Here is a 20,101-nt window from a genome sequence, read left to right on the forward strand (position 1 = left end):
CTAGGCAACGTGTTTCCTGTCATCAACAGTCTAATGTCGGTGTTGACAGGCCCAGGTGAGGCTTAAACTTTGTGACGTGCAGTCATCAAGGGTACACGAGTTGGCGTTCGGCTGCGAATGCTCATAAAAATGGTGTTTCGTTGAATGGTTCGCACGCTGACACTTGTTGATGGCCCAGCACTGCAATCTACAACAGTTTGGGGAAGCGCTGCAATTCTGTCATGTTGAACGATTCTCTTCAGTCGTCGTTGGCGGCGCTCTTGCAGAATCTTTTTCCAGCCTCATGGATGTCGGAGATTTGATGTCTCATAGGATTACTGGTATTCACAGTAGACTCGTGAAAGGGTCGTACGGGGAAATCTCCACTTCATCCCTACCTCGGAGATGCTGTGTCCCATCGCTCGTGCGCCGACTTTAATACCACGTTCAAACTACACCAGTTTCGTTGGCGCTTCACTGCATTTGAAAAGGACATGTTGCTGTTCATATCTTCGTAACAAAAAGTTATTTTGAGTGTTGTAGATAAACGCGACACCCTCTATGTAATGCTACAGAACTGTAACTTGACTCGCCCTGTGATCATGTTTCCAGAACCTAAGAGTTGATTCACCTCACCATCCTCTTTAATGAGTATCTCGTTGACAGCCAAACACTGTAACGTACTGGATGCAGTGCGCGAAGTAAAATGCACGGATGAAGTCTCTGAATCTTTTGATATAGCAATATTGTTGAATTTCACTGCTTCAGCAACAGTGATTGGACAGAATAATGGGAACACCAGAAAAGGTAACATATTACAATGGCTCATACGGTGTAGGAAAACAATTGGCGTTCAAAACAGCTTCCAGTGGTTCAAAATGGCTCAAATGGCTCTGAGCGTAGAACTATTTAAACCTAACTAACCTAAGGATATCACACACATCCATGTCCGAGGCAGGATTAGAACCTGCGACCTTAGAGGTCGCGCGATTCCAGACTGAAGCGCCTAGAACCGTTCGGCCACCGCGGCTGGCTTCCAGTCGTCTCGGAATGAATAAATACAGGCATGGTTTTCCTGACCTAGCTTATACCACTCTTTCTGCAAAACAGTGGCACCTTCTCGTAAAGGTGATTGAGGTGGATAGCGATCACGCACTGTTGTCTCCAGTGTTTACCACAAAAGCTCAGTAATACTGAGATCTGGTGAGTGTGGTCTGGGAAGAGAACCACAAGAACTGTACCATGTAATGGACATGATCAACCAAAATAGTCACATAATCCATGGCAGTAAGATGACCTTGGAGAGTAACCGTGAGGACACCACAAAAAAGCAAGTAGATTTCCATAATTTACAATGACTTTTTAATAGCAACTTCATAAAGGGGGTGCACAAATATAGACACTACTGGCCATTAAAATTGCTACAGCAAGATGAAATGCAGATGATAAACTGGTATTCATTGGACAAATATATTATACTAGAACTGGCAGGTGATTACATTTTCGCGCAATTTGGATGCATAGATCCTGAGAAATCAGTACCTACAACAACCACCTCTGGCCGTAATAACGGCCTTGATACGCCTGGGCATTGAGACAAACAGAGCTTGGATGGCGTGTACAGGTACAGCTGCTCATGCAGCTTCAACACGATACCGCAGTTCATCAAGAGTAGAGAGTGGTGTACTGTGACGAGCCAGTTGCTCGGCCACCAGTGACCAGACGTTTCCAATTGGTGAGAGGTCTGGAGAATGTGCTGGCCAGGGCAGCAGTCGAACATTTTCTGTATCCAGAAAGGCCCATACAGGACCTGCAACATGCGGTCGTGCATTATCCTGCTTATATGTAGGGTTTCGCAGGGATCGAATGAAGGGTAGAGCCACGGGTCGTAACACACCTGAAACCTAACGTCCAATGTTCAAAGTGCCGTCAATGCGAACAAGAGGTGACCGAGACGTGTAACCAATGGCACCCCATACCATCACGCCAGGTGATACGCCGGTATGGAGATGACGAATACACGTTTCCAATGTGCGTTCACCGCGATGTCGCCGAACTCGGATGCGACCATCATGATGCTTTAAACAGAACCTGGATTCATCCGAAAAAATGACGTTTTGCCATTCGCGCACTCAGGTTCGTTGTTGAGTACACCATCGCAGGCGCGCCTGTCTGTGATGCAGCGTCAAAGGTAACCGCAGTCATTGTCTCCGAGCTGATAGTCCATGCTGCTGCAACCGTCGTCGAACTGTTCGTGCAGATGGTTGTTGTCTTGCAAACGACCCCATCTGTTTACTCAGGGATCGAGACGTGGCTGCACGACCCCTTACAGCAGTGCGATTAAGAGGCCTGTCATCTCGACTACTAGTGATACGAGGCTGTTGGGATCCAGCACGGCGTTCCGTATTACCCTCCTGAAAGCACCGATTCCATATTCTGCTAACAGTCATTTGATCTCGACCAACGCGATAGGATAAAACGCAATAGTGATAGGCTACAATCCGACCTTTATCAAAGTCGGAAACGTGATGGTACGCATTTCTCCTCCTTACACGAGGCATCACAAAGACGTTTCACCAGGCAACGCCGGTCAACTGCTGTTTGTGTATGAGAAATCGGTTGGAAACCTTCCTCATGTCAGCACGTTGTAGGTGTCGCCACCGGTGCCAACCTTGTGTGAATGCTCTGAAAAGCTAATCATTTGCATATCACAGCATCTTCTTCCTGTTGGTTAAATTTCGCGTGTGTTGCACGTCTACTTCTTGGTGTAGCAATTTTAATAGCCAGTAGTGTTGACATTATGATGCCTAACAAGGTATAGGTAAACATTAGGCCTTCAAAATAGCTTCCAGCCGTGGATGGCTACACACCCTGTACAGTTTTCGAGGGAACCTTTATACCATTATTCCTGCATTATAGTAGCACGTTCGATTAACGACGATGGAGGTGGATCGCGACCACGCCTGCTTCTCTCCAAAGTATGTCACAAAGGCTCAATAATATTGAGATCAGGTAAAAAAAAAGTGCCAAACGATGCAAACTGTGAGAAAATCTTGGCCGTGGAGGCCGAGCGGTTCTAGGCGATACAGTCTGGAACCGAGCGACCCCTACGGTCGCAGGTTAGAATCCTGCCTCGGGCATGGATGTGTGTGATATCCTTAGGTTAGTTAGGTCTAAGTATTTCTAAGTTCTAGGGGACTGATGACCACATAATTTAAGTCCCATAGCGCTCAGAGCCATTTGACCCATTTGTGTGAAAATGGGATCACCACAGGGGAATAAACACTGCACTATGACATGCACATGAAGAGCCAAATTTGTCCGTAATCCTTGGCAGTGATGCGACCATGGGCTTCATGGATTACCGTATGATGGTTGTCCGAATCATCACCAAATCCCCATCATATTTCACTCTTGGGACGTAAAGTTGTGCAGTGTGAAACAAGACTCATCTGACCAAATGACTTTCATCCATTGCTCCATAGTCTAAGACTAGTACTATGTTTTACTATTAGGGACATTTGCATTACTAATGAGTGGTTTTGGAATTCCAGCTCGCCCTCCAGTTCCATACTTCTGGAGCTTCCTTCGTGTTATGGTACTGACAGGGTTCACGTGTGCAAAATTCACACCTGGAGGGTCTTTTGCAGCTGTCGTCCTAATATTTTTCGTCGCAGGTCTCTGCAATGACCGTCCGCCACCATCATTCAGCACATTCTTTTGTCCGCGTTGAGACTTGGCAGGCGATGTTTTTCCGCTCTTCCTGTGTGTAGTATACATCTTCTGTGCTTCTTGAAGCACAAGACACATCGGGTGCCTGGACCGGAAGCACCCAGCAAACTAGCACCAGCAAGCAATAACTTGCCAACGTTCGAACGCACTGAGGTCTGCGCTCCGACATAACACCATCACCACTACACTGAACACTGGTCTGACCGTGACAGACACGTGGAACGTACTGAGGGCATTGCACAGGTGCCGTTCGTGGTCAAATACAAAACCTGTAAGCTTGGTTAGCATCTGCATTTATGTTGAAGTATGCATCTCTCGCTGTGTTTCCATACTGTTCTCGTGCCCATGTATGTACGTTTCATTGTTTAAGACAGGAGTAGGGACGAAAACTTGTATATAAGTAGGCATGAAATCTTCCGTGCTGATGCTGGTAGGGGAAATGCAGTTATTCAAATACACGGAAGACCCAAAGAAACTTGGACACCTGCGTAATATCGTGTAGGACGCCCGCGAGAACGCTGAAGTGTCGCGACACGACGTCGCATGGACTAATGTCAGTAGTAGTGCAGGAGAGAGCTAGCACCATGAATCCTACAGGGCTGTCCATAAATCCGTAAGAGTACGAGGGGTGCAGATCTCTTCCGAACAGCTCGTTGCGGGGAATTCCTCATATGTTCAATAATGTTGATGTCTGGGGAGTTTGGTGACCAGCGCAAGCGATTAAACTCAGAAGAGTGTTCCTGGAGCCACTCTGTAGCGATTCTGGACTTGTGGGGTGTCGTATTGTCCTGCTGGCATTGCACAAGTCCGTCGCAATGCGCAATGGATATGAATGGAAGCAGGTGATCAGACAGGATGCTTACGTACGTGTCAAAGTTGTATCTAGACGTATCAGGGCTCGCTTATCACTCCAACTGCACACGGCCCACACCATCACAGAGCCTCCACCAGCTTGAAAAGTCCCCTGCTGACATGTAGAGTCCATGGATTCATGATGTTGTCTCCATACCTGAACACGTTCATCCGCTCGACACAATTTGAAACGAGACTTGTCCGACCAGGCAACATGTTTCCAGTCATCAGCAGTACAATGTCGGTGTTGACGGGTCCAGGCGCGCGTGAAGGTTTGTGTCGAGCAGTCATGAAGGGTAACGAGTAGAACTTCCGCTCCAAATGTCCATATCGATGGTTTCGTTGAATGGTTTGAATACTGTCACTTGTTGATGGCCCAGCACTGAAATCTGCAATTTCCGGAAGAGTTGTAGTTCTGTCACGTTGAACGATTCTTTTCAGTCGTCGTTGATCCTTTTTTTACAGTATCTTTTTCCGGCCGCAGCGATTTCGGAGATTCGATGTTTTACCGGATTCCTAATATTCATGGTAAACTCGTGAAATTGTCGTATGGGAAAATCCCTAGTTCATCGCTACCTCAGAGATGCTGTGCGCCATGTGTAAGTAGGCTGTTTAGGTTTTCTTAGTGGTAACGCCACGTAGCGCTCTGTGTGAGAACCACTGGCTGTGCTGTGTGCAGTCTGTGGCTAGTTTGCATTGTTGCCTGCCATTGTAGTGTTGGGCAGCTGGGCTGTTAACAGCGCGTAGCGTTGCGCTGTTGGAGGTGAGCCGCCGGCAGTGGTGGATGTGGGGAGAGAGATGGCGGAGTTTTGTAATTTGTCATGAATTGCTATATATATTATGACTATTAAGGTAAATACATTGTTTGTTCTCTATTAAAATCTTTCATTTGCTAACTATGCCTATCAGTAGTTAGTGCCTTCAGTAGTTTGAATCATTTATTTAGCTGGCAGTAGTGGCGCTCGCTGTATGGCAGTAGTTCGAGTAACGAAGATTTTTGGTGAGGTAAGTGATTTGTGAAAGGTATAGGTTAATGTTAGTCAGGGCCATTCTTTTGTAGGGATTTTCTGAAAGTCAGATTGCGTTGCGCTAAAAATACTGTGTGTCAGGTTAAGGACAGTCTTTGTACAATTTTTCAAAGGGGACGTTTCACATGGCTCATGCGCGGACAATAGCAACAGAACAACACACTTAAATTTTGACAACCTGCCACTGTGGTGGTAGTAACCGATTTAACAACTCCGCCAGGCATTTGTTGTCTTATGTAAACAGGCAGAATACGGCTCTGCGGTCGGCGACTGCTATATATCTCTGTATTTGAATACGCAAGTGCCTACAGAAGTTTCTTTGCGCTTGCGTGTAATTCCACATAACAGTGAACGCTGGGCAAGATTAGATTAGATACAGTTTTCGTTTTATAGGCCAAAAAATGAGATGATTCTCGTGTCTGAGGAACAAGTCAGAAAAGTAAAACACAAAAAACATAAAACAGTTGAATAAAAAAAATTCCTTCGCGGCAAATGATAACAGCCAAACAGCTGCAGAATAAAGATTTATTGAAATCCTTGACCACGGTTTCGTTATTTCTAAGTATACCTCCATCAGAAGCAAAAATACATTAAAATCACATGCTGCAGTGGAGATGCATAAAACAATCGTGCTAAAGGCGTCGTCAGTAGTTTACCGTGAAAATTTGTCAGGAGATTTTCAAAATATGTGAATACATTACAGTAAACTGGAACTAATAATATTTACAGAATAAAGGCACTGTCAGAATGATACACAGTTATGCACTTTTAATAAATTTGTCGTACACTAAATAGCTAATCTTGATTGTTGTGACCAAGTGCTGTCAGAATTGAAATCTGACAGACATTTTTAGTTAAGCTGGTCTAAAAGTCCCTGTTAAGATTTTCATATATAGAATACTGCAGAAGCAGTTACCTATCAAGAAGTCTTTAAACTCTGTTTAAGCTGTGCTTTATTTGAACCCAAATTTTTAATGGTTGCTGGTAATTTAATGGAAACTTGTGTTCCTGGATACTGGACCTCTTTTTGGTCCAAATTAAGTGACTTTACGCCTTTAAGTGAATGTTATTCCTAGCACTAACTATTTTATATTCCGGGCTGTTGGAAGGCATGATATTAGGAAGAACTCCACACACAGCTGGTATAATTGCCGTTTATTAAAACGACGGGTTTCCCGGCTTTAAGCCACATCATCAGACGAACCTACTTGTCAAAAAGCAAAGTACAGTGACACCACTTCTTACGGATATTAAAATTTGTAAAGGAATGTCTAGAATATACCCACAATGTTAAAAGATAAGAGGTATACTCATCGCTTCTAGTCAAAAGTTGCTATTCGAAGAGTATCGTCAATATAAGGCGAACGAAAGTGAAGAAGTGCCCCATTCTTTAAATTTTTCCTGCATCCAAAACAAAGACATATGAAACAAAGATAAATGTTTTAAGAAAAAGGCCGGATTGGCGATAACAAATTGTTACTGCTAACATGATTAGTCGCGGCACACGCAAATTACAATTTGGAAAGAATCAGGTGGGTGCGTCTTGCTGGTGTGCCAGTAGGGCAACTCGGTACAGGGCAAGGTAAAAGCGTCCCGCACGAACGACAAAGAGAGACTAGCTGGCTGGCGGAACGGATGCTACAAAATAAATAAATAAAAATAAAAAACTAAAAAAATTAAATAAAAATGGCTCAAATGGCTCTGAGCACTATGGGACTTAACATCTGAGGTCATCAGTCCCCTAGAACCTAGAACTCCTTAAACCTAACTAACCTAAGGACATCACACACATCCAAGCCCGAAGCAGGGTTCGAACCTGCGACCGTAGCAGCACGGCGGTCCCGGACTGAAGCGCCTAGAACAGCTCGGCCGCAACGGCCAGCACGGATGCTATCCGTGTGGACAGCGTGACGTTATATACTTGTGACCGGGAATGCTGGGTCGCTACCTTTACAAGCGATTTGGAATTGAAGCACCATAGCATTCTGGCAAATTTTGATTGTTTGCATGATTAGGTGCTGGTAGGTAATTAAATTCTGCACTGTTCTCCTGTTTTGATAAACAACAATTTTACAAGCTGTGAGCAGAGTTCTTCCCGGCGTCATATTATTGCTAATATTGATACAATGTATTGAGCTATTGGTTGGTAATAAGGACATGTTACTTGTAACAAATTTCCTTGAGGGATAAATATATTGAGGAGCAATGGTTAGTATACAGAGTTCCTTAAGCAGCTTTCCACGTGATGTTGAATTTGCACCACAAATGATCCTTATTACACGCTTTAGCACCATAAAAATTTTGGCTCGGTTAAAAACTGTTGTTCCGTTAATATATGAATCGAGATGCAGCTTTGCCCCGAGTTCGTAGCTCACTTCTTGTTGCGCCTGGGAGTCGATGGGGGACCCCCTGCTGTGAAGGCCTCGCGCCCTCATTCTCCACGCAAACAAAGCGGGACATAATAGGACGACGGTGCGTCACGCATTCACGGGTCACGCACGCGTGTTGCCGACGGGCCGAGCCAACGCACTGCGTTCGAGCCGTCTGGACTCTAGACGGAGCAACAGCTGAATCTTTTTCACCAGAGAAATATCACCAGACAGCTGTAGATTTCGTAAGTTGTTATTTTGTTGACACGACCAGTTTCGGCAACCATACAGCAGTTTCGTGATTTTTCTTAGGTAAACGTATGACCGTCCGCTGCCCCGTATCCACGACGGATCAGCAGAGAGATCTGAACCCACGTCTGCCTCCATTACACTTAGAACGCTACACAACTTCCAGAAGACGAGAATTTTGCGAAGATTTTTCCCAGACTCATGGTTACAACTTTTTTTATCAATTGACTCGAGAGAGGAAAACAGTCTTAGTTGCGATGTTGAAATTACATCATAGGATCTAATTAGGAAGGCTTCACCCTACCTTGACTAAACGAAATTAGCTAACTCTAAAACTGATCTTACCGGTAAATGTTGATAAGCAAGTTCTGGATATCGATAATGAAACAGGGCTAGAAATGAGCGCATGTATGTAAGTATGTGTGTACGCACGCACATTTGTATGTCTAAAACAATACGCTTCTGTACCTATATTACAATAAGCAGTTAAATAGTTTTATCCTTCTTTGTGTGTTCTTCCATATGCCATTGTAATTGCAATTTGTACACTACTGACCATTAAAATTGCTACACCAGGAAGATGACGTGCTACAGACGCGAAATTTAACCGACAGGGGGAAGATGCTGTGATATGCAAATGATTAGCTTTTCAGAGCATTCACACAAGGTTGGCGCCGGTGGCGACACCTGCAACGTGCTGGCATGAGGAAAGTTTCCAACCGATTTCTCATACACAAACAGCAGTTGACCGGCGTTGCCTGGTGAAACGTTGTTGTGATGCCACGTGTAAGGAAGAGAAATGCGTACCATCACGTTTCCGACTTTGATAAAGGTCGGATTGTAGCCTATCGCGATTGCGGTTTATCGTATGGAGAGAATCTGCTCGCGTTGGTCGAGATCGAGTGGCTGTTAGCAGAATATGGAATCGATGGGTTCAGGAGGGTAATACGGAACGCCGTGCTGGATCCCAACGGCCTCATATCACTAGCAGTCGAGATCACAGGCATCTTATCCGCATGGCTGTAAAGGATCGTGCAGCCACGTCTCGACCCCTGAGTCAGCAGGTGGGGAGGTTTGCAAGACAACAACCATCTGCACGAACAGTTCGACGACGTTTGCAGCAGCACGGACTATCATTTCCGTGACCATGGCTGCGGTTACCCTTGACGCTGCATCACAGACAGGAGCGCATGCGATGGTGTACTCAACGACGAACCTGGGTGGAGAATGGCAAAACGCCATTTTCTCGGATGAATCCAGGTTCTGTTTACAGCATAATGATGGTCGTATCCGTGTTTGGCGACATCGCGGTACACGCACATTGGAAGCGCGTATTCGTCATCGCCATACTGGCGCATCACGCGGCATCATGGTATGGGGTGCCATTGGTTACACGCTTCGGTCACCTCTTGTTCGCATTGACGGCACTTTGAACAGTGGACGTTACATTTCAGATGTGTTACCACCCGTGGCTCTGCCCTTCATTCGATCCCTGCGAGACCCTACATTTCAGCACGTTAATGCACGACCACATGTTGCAGGTCCTGTATGGGCCTTTCTGGATACAGAAAATGTTCGACTGCTGCCCTGGCCAGCACATTCTCCAGACCTCTCACCAATTGAAAACGTCTGCTCACTGGTGGCCGAGCAACTGGCTCGTCACAGTACGCCACTCTCTACTCTTGATGAACTGTGGTGTCGTGTTGAAGCTGCCTGGGCAGCTGTACCTGTACACGCCATCCAAGATCTGTTTGACTGAATGCCCAGGCGTATCAAGGCCGTTATTACGGCCAGAGGTGGTTGTTGTGGGTACTGATTTCTCAGGATCTATGCACCCAAATTGCGTGAAAATGTAGTCACATGTCAGTTCAAGTATAATATATTTGTCCAATGAATACCCGTTTATCATCTGCATTTCTTCTTGGTGTAGCAGTTTTAATGGCCAGTAGTGTAGTTTTATTCGTGCGATAGTTTCTTCTTTGTGTGCCCTTCCATATACCACTCTAATAGCAATTTGTATTTATTCTTTCTCCTGTTTCGATAAAAAAGCATCTATGAGATAAAAATTTATAGATTACGACACGTAATTTCATTTCTATACAACGCGAACATTAGTAAAAAAAATGTTCAAATGTGTGTGAAACCTTATGGGGCTAAGGTTATCAGTCCCTAAGCTTACACACTACTTAACCTAAATTGTCCTAAGGAGAAAGACATAACCATGTCCGAGTGAGGACTCGAACCCCACCGGGACCAGCCGCAAAGTCCCTAACTGCAGCGCCCTAAACCGCTAGGCTAATCCCGCGCGGCGAACGTTAGTAAAACCGACAAACTGCAGGGATGGATTCGTGACTGAAAAATGGAGAAAAAGAGGACGTACGAACATGTGTCCTGAAATGCGTCCTTGCCACGGTAGATGTCACTGACGAATGACAAGTCCTCTGACTACAATTCTTGTGTATGTAGGCTGAGTGACTTACGCAGGTTACTGGTAGCAGCCCAATAGTCCGATATTCACGTCGGGGACAAGCCAATATGGTTTTTGTGTACGGCCAAGCAGTTGTAAATGGTTGAGAGGCAGCACAGCTATACCAAAACAAGTACCCTGACACATAGCAACCACATCACAGTACATTTCAAGCCCTTTATGGGCGTCTGTGTGATCATGGGTCCTTTCAGACAGACGAACGTGCAAGGTAGTAGCGGACTGTGCGTACACCAGATCTGGAGGACTGATTTCTACGGGATATTGTCACGAACCCTGGTGCAAACTCCAGCAAGTGGCCCGCCAGCATGGTGTGAGCCAAAGTACGATTATGTGTACACTGCATGACAACCGCTGCTACTTTGAACATCTGTCGTGACGTGGATGCGTTGCGTCACGGGATATACGATGGAATTGCTGGGGTCAATGTATGGTATGTTAATAAGTACCTTCGGTAATGAATTCTGCAGTGATTCCCAGTGAACAGATGCAGTCATAGAGCAGCGGTTCCAGCATGTCGTCACGAACGCGGCAGGGAGTGTACCAAAACGTTTCGACCAGGCGCCATCTTCAGGTGCGTGGCGTGTACCGGCCCGTCACCCTGACGCAGGGGGTCCGCCGTGATTGGTTGCCGCTAGGTCCGCCGACCACGGCTCCTGGAATTAAAATCTCTGGCGCGACGGGAGCTAAGATTTATAAAAATCACTCTATTAACCCCCGCTCACACACACACACACACACAATTTTATCTTTTCCTCTTCCTCCCTCCTCTTACCAAGTCTGCTCATCAACGACAGTAGGCAGTAGCCACTAAGCTCCCTCTGCATCTCGTACTTTTTCTTTCTTCTAAAGAGAGAAAAACTAGTCGCCGCATATCTGACGTTGTCAAAAAGGAAAACAGCAAAGTGGTGGAAGAATCAACAAGGGAACCCCTAGCTGCGTGTCACGGTGCCAGTGGAAGATAAATAAATCCACCCGACGGGCGGACCGCGTTGTCCGGAGAAGCTGCGTTCTGGTCGACAGGTCAGCTCAGCGTTCTCAAAGGGACCTATAAATCCTGCGGTAGGCGCTCGAATGAGCTGGAGGGCAGAAGGAAGCGCGGACCACGCGAGAGAGAAAAATGCCCTGGAATCAAGTGAAAACACACACGCACGCAATTGCTAAGGTAGCCCGAATAACAGAGTGAAATATCAAGGCGCACATCAGTTTTTACTTTTTCATGACGAGCTTTCCGTGGTCAAGTTCCTACGTGTGTGTATGTGTATGTGTGTGTGTGTGTGTGTGTGTGTGTGTGTGTGTGTGTGTAGTCTTCATTCGGAGGGGGGGGGGGGATGGAGGGGGCGAGGGTGAAGTTGCTCGCATTAAAGAGGGTGATAACTTTCGCCCTTATTGTTCAACCTACATCTCATAGGAACAATGACGAAAATGTAAGAAACTAGTGAACCCGGCAATGCTTCGCAGTTGCTAAATATGAGTGGGAAATGGATATAGATCCTACATGTTTCCAACAATTCAATTCATATTCCATAGTAGTATTCTAATCATAAGCCATACAACTTTCCTCTTGAAACTTCCTGGCAGATCAAAACTGTGTGCCCGACCGAGACTCGAACTCGGGACCTTTGCCTTTCACGGGCAAGTGCTCTACCAACTGAGCAACCGGAGGACGACTCACGTCCGGTCCTCACAGCTTTACTTCTGCCAGTATCTCGTCTCCTACCATGCAAACTTTACAGAAGTTCTCCTGCGAACCCTGCGGAACTATCCTTTCTTTCAGGAGTGCTAGTTCTGCAAGGTTCGCAGGAGAACTTCTGCAAAGTCTGGAAGGTAGGAAACGAGATACTGGCAGAAGCTGCGAGGACCGGGGGTGAGTCGTGCTTCGGTAGCTCAGTTGGTAGAGCACTTGCCCGCGAAAGGCAAAGTTCCCGAGTTCGAGTCTCGGTCGGGCACACACTTTTGATCTGCCAGGAAGTTTCGTATCAGCGCACACTCGGCTGCAGAGTGAAAATCTCATTCTAGAAACTTTCCTCTTTTCTGTGAAAACCCAATGTGAGAACGAAAACAGAACGGCACATAGTTGTGTATACAATTTTTGTTTGAAATAAAAAATATATATGGGAGGAATACTTAATTTATCGTTTGAATGGCCTGCTATTGTAGTTAAAGCTGACTGCAAGGAAGAAAACAAAACCGCATATTTTCAGTCCAGCATTTTTACAAAAATATTTAGCCTATGTCCATCTGAATATTTATTGGGGTGTCGTGTAAAAATTTCAAGTAAATAGGTCAAGAACTTGTTTGGAATTTTCCAACAACGTTTTCTCTTTATACATTATTATATATCCATTTAGATACCACATATATTAATGAAGTGAGTAGTCTACGTCCGTCTGAACATTTGTTAGCATACTGAATAGAAATACGAAGTAAATCGATCATGAACTTCGAGATTTTTTCTAATGTTTGATGATGACTTGTCTTTGTATAGTAGGGCAGAATAACAAAACGCAAATGTCAGCTAAACGTCACTATAAAACGTGGTATAACAAAAACGCATCTGACATGGAATAACACAACGCAAATGACAGCTAAACGTCTATGGTTAAGTCTCATGCCAGATGCGTTTTTGTTATATCATGTTATATAGCGGTCAAACGGCATAAAAGGTATTTATGTCCGTCTCCTGGTTCTAAGCGACCTCTTCAAAAATTTTCAGCCAAATCGGTCCAGCCGTTCTTGATTTATAAATAGTGTAACTAACATGAATTTCTTATATATATATATATATATATATATATATATATATATATATATATATAATGTTCAAGAATGGGATTGAAACTGCTCAGGCTCAAAGGATGTCACTTACACGATTCGATAACGATATTGTTGTCTTCAGAAACAGCGAGGAAGAACAGCAGGACCTGTGGAACTGAATGCAATATTCCATCATCCTCAATAGTGAAGGTATTCTCCTTAGTTTTGAGACCCATATGGGAACAGCATATTGGCAGATGTAACGTTACCCAAATGTCAGGAAACCGTTTGGTAACTTGCTCCATATAATTTTTGAGAAAGAAGGGGTAGGGTAGTTCTACCCGCCGGTACGTTTAAAGATTGTGCAGTCAGTACATAAATATAACCGTGGCGGAAGATTGACACACCTTCAAGATACAATTACTCAGTAAGCCGATCACTTCTGTACCAGTATTGGCTTTCTACAACATCATTTGACTCCCAGCCAATTTTCTGGATTTGATAGAAGCAGGTCCCAGACACCTCCACAACAACGGCAAGATGGTTATGCTCAGCTTTTGCTACGTTCATCGCTAGATGTGCTACAGATATAAATGTCTTGATTGAGTCCTTGCCAAACGATGCTTCGTCAACGGCATTGCAGTGTAACAGCTTGCACTTGTTGGGACTGGAGACCAAGAAAGCCGGAGACCAGCTAGCAGAAGTGGTGTGGCGCGGTGAGATCCTGCTGCAACAGATCCACGATGCACTTGCAGTTATTACACAGCGCCACCTAGACATTCGACGACCTGCTGCAGCTGATAGTTAACAGACTATCTGGACATGGAACTGCCATGATGGAGTTTTTGAAGTGACGACAGTGTCATTTTGTTGTTTACAGCATTTGTCTACGTAATTGCTTATTACACCGGGGCAACGGCCTTGCCCCAGTGGATACACTGGTTCCCATGAGATCACCGAAGTTAAGCGCTGTCGGGAGTGGCGGCACTTGGATGAGTGACCACCCAGGCTGCCATGCGCTGTTGCCATTTTTCTGGGTGCACTCAGCCTCGTGATGCCAGTTGAGGAGCCACTCGACCGAATAGTAGCGGCTTCGGTCAAGAATACCATCATAACGACTGGGAGAGCGGTGTGCTGACCCCACGCCCCTCCTATCCGCATCCTCAACTGAGGATGACACGGCGGTCGGATGGTCCCGATGGGCCACTTGTGGGCTGAAGGAGTGCTTTTTAATTGCTTATTACAGTTTTTCAACAAAAAATTTAAGAAATAGAAAAAAGAATTTACGGTATAAGGAGTATGCACTATGGACTTGCAGTGGACAGAAGAAGGTAAAATCCGATAACCGATGTGTTCAACATGAAAGTTGGTGAAAAAGAAGTAGATGAGAAGAAAAAGAGTTTTATGACGGGCGTTCAGTAAGTAATGAACCTCAGTTTTTTTTCTGAAAGTAGGTTGGCTTTATTAGAATTTCAACAAACCATATTATTCTCCATTGTTTTCGCCAGAAAACACTACTTTTTGACAAGACTACCGTTCAACCCGAAGGCCTTACGCCACCTTACTGTGAAGGGCTGTATGCACCCATTGTACCACTCTACTGTTTGCCATCTCAGCCAGCGTCTTGCTGCATCAATAATTCCCTACCATCCACTTACTGCCTCCCGCTGACTCCATACTTCACTGGGCCAAGCAGGTGCACGTTGGAAGGCGCGAGATCCGGGCTGTAGTGTGGATCAGGAAGAACAGTTCAATGGAGCTTTTTGAGCTCCTCTCGGTTGCTCAGACTTGGGTGAGGTCCTAAGTTGTCATGGAGATGAAGTTAATTTGCATTTTTGAGGCGACTAAAACGTTGAAGTCGTTTCACCGCTTTCTTGGGAGTAGCGCAGTCCACTTCCGAGTTGATCGTTGAACCATGAGGGGAATATGGAACAGAGTAATCCATTCAGAGTCGCAGAAGACCGCCGTTATAACTTTGTCGGCTGAGGCGGCTTTGAACGTTTTCTTCGCGGAAGAGGGCCGGCCGTTGCGGCCGAGCGATTCTAGGAGCGTCAGTCCGGAACCGCGATGCTGCTATGGTCGCAGGTTCGAATTCTGCCTCGGGCATGAATGTGTGTGTTGTCGTTAGGTTAGTTAAGTATCAGTACAATACGCCATTAAAATTGCTACACCAAAAAGAAATGCAGATGGTAAACGGGTATTCATTGGACAAATATATTATACTAGAACCGACATGTGATTACATTTTACCGCAATTTGGGTTCATAGATCCTGAGAAATCAGTACCCAGAACAACCACCTCTGGCCGTAAGAACAGCCTTGATACGCCTGGGCATTGAGTCAAGCAGTGCTTGAATGGCGTGTACAGATACAACTACCCATGCAGCTTCAACACGATACCACAGTTCATCAAGAGTACTGACTGGTGTATTGTGACGAGCCAGTAGCTTGCCACCATTGACCAGACGTTTTCAATTGGTGAGAGATCTAGAGAATGTGCTGGCCAGGGCAGCAGTCGAACATTTTCTGTATTCAGAAAGGCCCATACAGGACTTGCAACATGCAGTCGTGTATTATCCTGCTTAAATGTAGGGTTTCGCAGGGATCGAATGAAGGGTAGAGCCACGGTTCGTAACTCACTGTTCAAAGCGCCATCAATGCCAACAACAGGTGACCGAGACCTTTAAACAATGGCACCCCATACCATCACAGCGGGTGATACACCAGTATGGCGGTGACGAATACACGCTTCCAATGTGCGTTCACCGCGATGTCGCCAAACACGGATACGACCATCGTGATGTTGTAAACACAACCTGGATTCATGAAGTTTTGCTATTCGTGCACCCAGGTTCGTCGCTGAGTACACCATCGCAGGCGCTCCTATCTGTGATGCAGCGTCAAGGGTAACCGCAGCCACGGTCTCCGAGATGATAGTCCATGCTGCTGCAAACGTCGTCTAACTGTTCGTGCAGATGGTTGTTGTCTCGCAAACGTCCCCATGTGTTGACTGAGGGATCGAGACGTGGCTGCACCATCCGTTACAGCCATGCGGATAAGGTGCCTGTCATCTCGATTGCTAGTGATACGAGGCCGTAGGGATCCAGCACGGCGTTCCGCATTACCCTCCTGAACCCACCAATTCCATATTCTGCTAACAGTCATTCGATCTCGACCAACGCGAGCAGCAATGTCGCGATACGATAAACCGCAATCGCGACAGGCTACAATCCGACCTTTATCAAAGTCGGAAACGTGATGGTACGCATTTCTCCTGCTTACACGAGGCATCACAACATTTCACCAGGCAATGCCGGTCAACTGCTGTTTGTGTATGAGAAATCGGCAGGAAACTTTCCTCATGTCAGCACGTTGCAGGTGTCGCCACCGGCGCCAACCTTGTGTGAATCCTCTGAAAAGCTAATCATTTGCATATCACAGCATCTTCTTCCTGTCGGTTAAATTTCGCGTCTGTAGCACGTCATCTTCGTGGTGTAGCAATTTTAAAGGCCAGTAGTGTAGTTCTAAGTCTAGAGGACAGATGACCTCAGATGTTAAGTCCCATAGTGCTCAGAGCCATTTGAACCATTTGAAACATTCGGAGAAGAGTTGGTGTGGTGCCATTAGGTAGACTGTCTTTCGAAGTGATGAACGCATGTTTCATTACCCGTGACGATGTTCGACAAACAGTTGTCACTATCAGCCTCGTAAAGTGCAAGCAATTCCGCCCAGATTTTCTATTGTTGCTCTTTATGTTCTTGTGTTTTATGGTGAGGATCCCAGTTGGCACACACTTTTGAATGCCCCAATTGGCGGACATGTGCTTCACTACTAGCAACAGAGACATCCAGTTGTGCTGTTAGATGTCTGTGGTCCATCGATTGTCTGGAATGAGAGTGTCCGCACGTTCCAACGTTGTGAGAGTCAGAGCTGTGTGCAGCCGTCCGGAACGCGGGAGATCTGACAAGTTTTGCGCGACCTTGTTGCGATGATGACAGAGGCCTTGCCCAACGACTCACCGTGCTTTTCTTCACTGCCAGCTCACAGTAGACTATGAATATCTACCATGCTCTGATTTTTCGCCAAAAAAAACTCAATGACACCTCTCTGCTTGTAACCCATCTCCGTTACACACACCTTTTAAAAGGATAGGTTTAGCGCCGCCACCTTTAGGAACTGGTTGAATCTACAGGGGCTGCAGTGAGAATACACCACGACGTCTACATTTTTTTAACCGAAATTGTGAGAGAGAAAAAAGTATGTTGCATTATTTACTGAACGGCCCTCGTACATATTGACAGTGACAATGGCATAGAGTTACGAGCAGATGAAGTTAAGCAGTTTTTCTGTCTTGGAAGTAAAACAGCACATTAGTTACGTAGCAAGGACGAGACAAAAAACAAGAGTGGAACAGACGAAGAGAGCTTTCCTCGGCAGTGGAAGTTTACTGGTATCAAACTCCGGTCTTAATGAGGGCGAAATTTCTGAGAGTGTGCGTTTTGAACATAACATTGTATGGTAGTGGATCGTGGGCTATCAGAAAACCGTAACAGACGAGATCGAAGCGTTTGGGTTGTGGCGCTACAGAAATATATTAAAAATTAGGTAGGAATGAAGGGATTTCCCCGCAGAATCGAGGAAGAAAGATCTATGGCGGTCTACCTCTGCTGTAATGATAATGGTTACTGTGCCCCCTAGAGATGATCTTTGCGTTTCCGAACTTCTCCAACGCTATGTTGTCCTGCATTTCCTAAATATGCCCTCCATTACTAACCGTCATACTAAAATAGGCTTCTCAAGTTCCCATTATTCTTATAAAACTGAACTTCTACTCAATTGTTTTACAATTTTACCTTCCATACTTCGACAAAGTGCTCATGTGATGCACCTGAATGGAAGTATCGTTTTTTAACAAAAGAGAATTTTGGCATAAAGTATTTGTTAAGTAATTATTTTTGTATGCTGTAACTCACTGTAGCTCCGTTTTATAAATTATGAAAGAACTACTTAAACCGAACTAACCTAAGGACATCACACACATCCAGGCCCGAGACAGGATTCGAACCTGCGACCGTAGCGGTCGCGCGGTTCCAGACTGTAGTGCCTATAAGCATTCGGTCACCACGGCCGGCAACAGAAGAATGGCATGATCTTCATCTGACGTTTATTTCACCCCACCGACAATGCTATTGCTTCCGTGGTCTTCTCCCTGTCTTGTCTCTGCAGATTTGTAGTGAACAATCAGTTCTGAAAGTATTTTCATGCATTCTACCTACATGTTCCCTCACCTTTTTCTGTTTAGGTCCGCTTTATTCCGTAGTGAACCAATTTGTAACTGTCTTTGTACAGTATTTCTAACTATTCACAAGCTGTGTTAAAATTTAGAATCTTGCTATTAGTTTTCTTGTCGATATTTCGTCTTACGTCACAGCCGACTGAAAGGAGTTACCTGTTCCAATACTACACTATTTAACAATTTCAGATCTTAGAGGCGATTTCCTCTTGAATGGCAGAACCTTTGTTTTGGCAGTGGTGATGTTCATGCTGTGTTCGGAGGCCAACAAATTAAGATTTACGTGAATCATTATTTGATCATCTGTATATAACAGACCATTACAACAGTTCTCTGTATTGATCTTTACGTCACAGATGAATTTTTGTTTCCGTACCCTGAGTAGGTTATCTCTGCAGTTGCTGAAAAGAGTTTGAGACGAAACGACATCATTGTCAAACTTACTGTGTTGTTATTGATTGCATGGCATGATATAATCAAAAAAATTGCTATTGTAATGGTGTTACGTCCTTATTTCCCAGTAACTATAGGGGGTGGAGATTTTTCCAATATGATTATGCAAATGTAATTAATATCCAGCGTCTCTGATAATGTCAACATCAGAGTGCAGTTTACGCATACTGTTTACAGTAACCAAGTTGATCATTTTAATACACTCAGAACCACACTCTGCTTTTACGTTCATGTACAGTAGCCGCTAATTCTTCTCGTAAAAGCTGTTTTGCCCTTGTCCTATCGCTACTTCTAGGCCTTACATGCACGCACCATGTTTATCTATTCTACTTCCCAGGTTTAACAACGTGTATACCAACGGTCATTCGCGCTCCAGTCTCCTTCCGTCGGACAGTGCATGTGTGTCGCAAGCGGTTGGCGAGTACTGGCTGTCTGAACCTCACGGCGCTGCGTCCCGACTGAACCCTCGACGAGCCTGAAACACTAGCGGTCGCTTCAAAGATAATACGACAGTGCTCTTATCGATAAGCGCTGCTTCTGCTGCCACTCACGGGCAGGTAAGCCAGCAACTTAGTGACGCCACTAAATCGAATAAGAAACGAGGCGACAGTTCCGTAAAGACAAGCTGTCAAGCAAGAGACTGCATGAACACTAGCCGCGCACAGCACAATGGATGCTCTTAAGGGTTGTCGAAGACGGGTGTATCTTTCGTGCTCTGTACAGCGCTCCTGGACAGTTCGCGCCATCTAGCCCATACATGCAGCGCCACACTCACAGGAAATTTTGTAAACGCCCTTTTTTTCAGTTGTAAGACGTCTTTAACGGGTACAATCAGGAAGATCCACTTGGAGATGGTTCTTAACGAGAATGGCTACACCTCTCGCCGAATAAGGAAGGCCGAGTA

This window comes from Schistocerca piceifrons, chromosome 10 (assembly GCF_021461385.2).
Source record: "Schistocerca piceifrons isolate TAMUIC-IGC-003096 chromosome 10, iqSchPice1.1, whole genome shotgun sequence".
NCBI classification, from domain to species: domain Eukaryota; kingdom Metazoa; phylum Arthropoda; class Insecta; order Orthoptera; family Acrididae; genus Schistocerca; species Schistocerca piceifrons.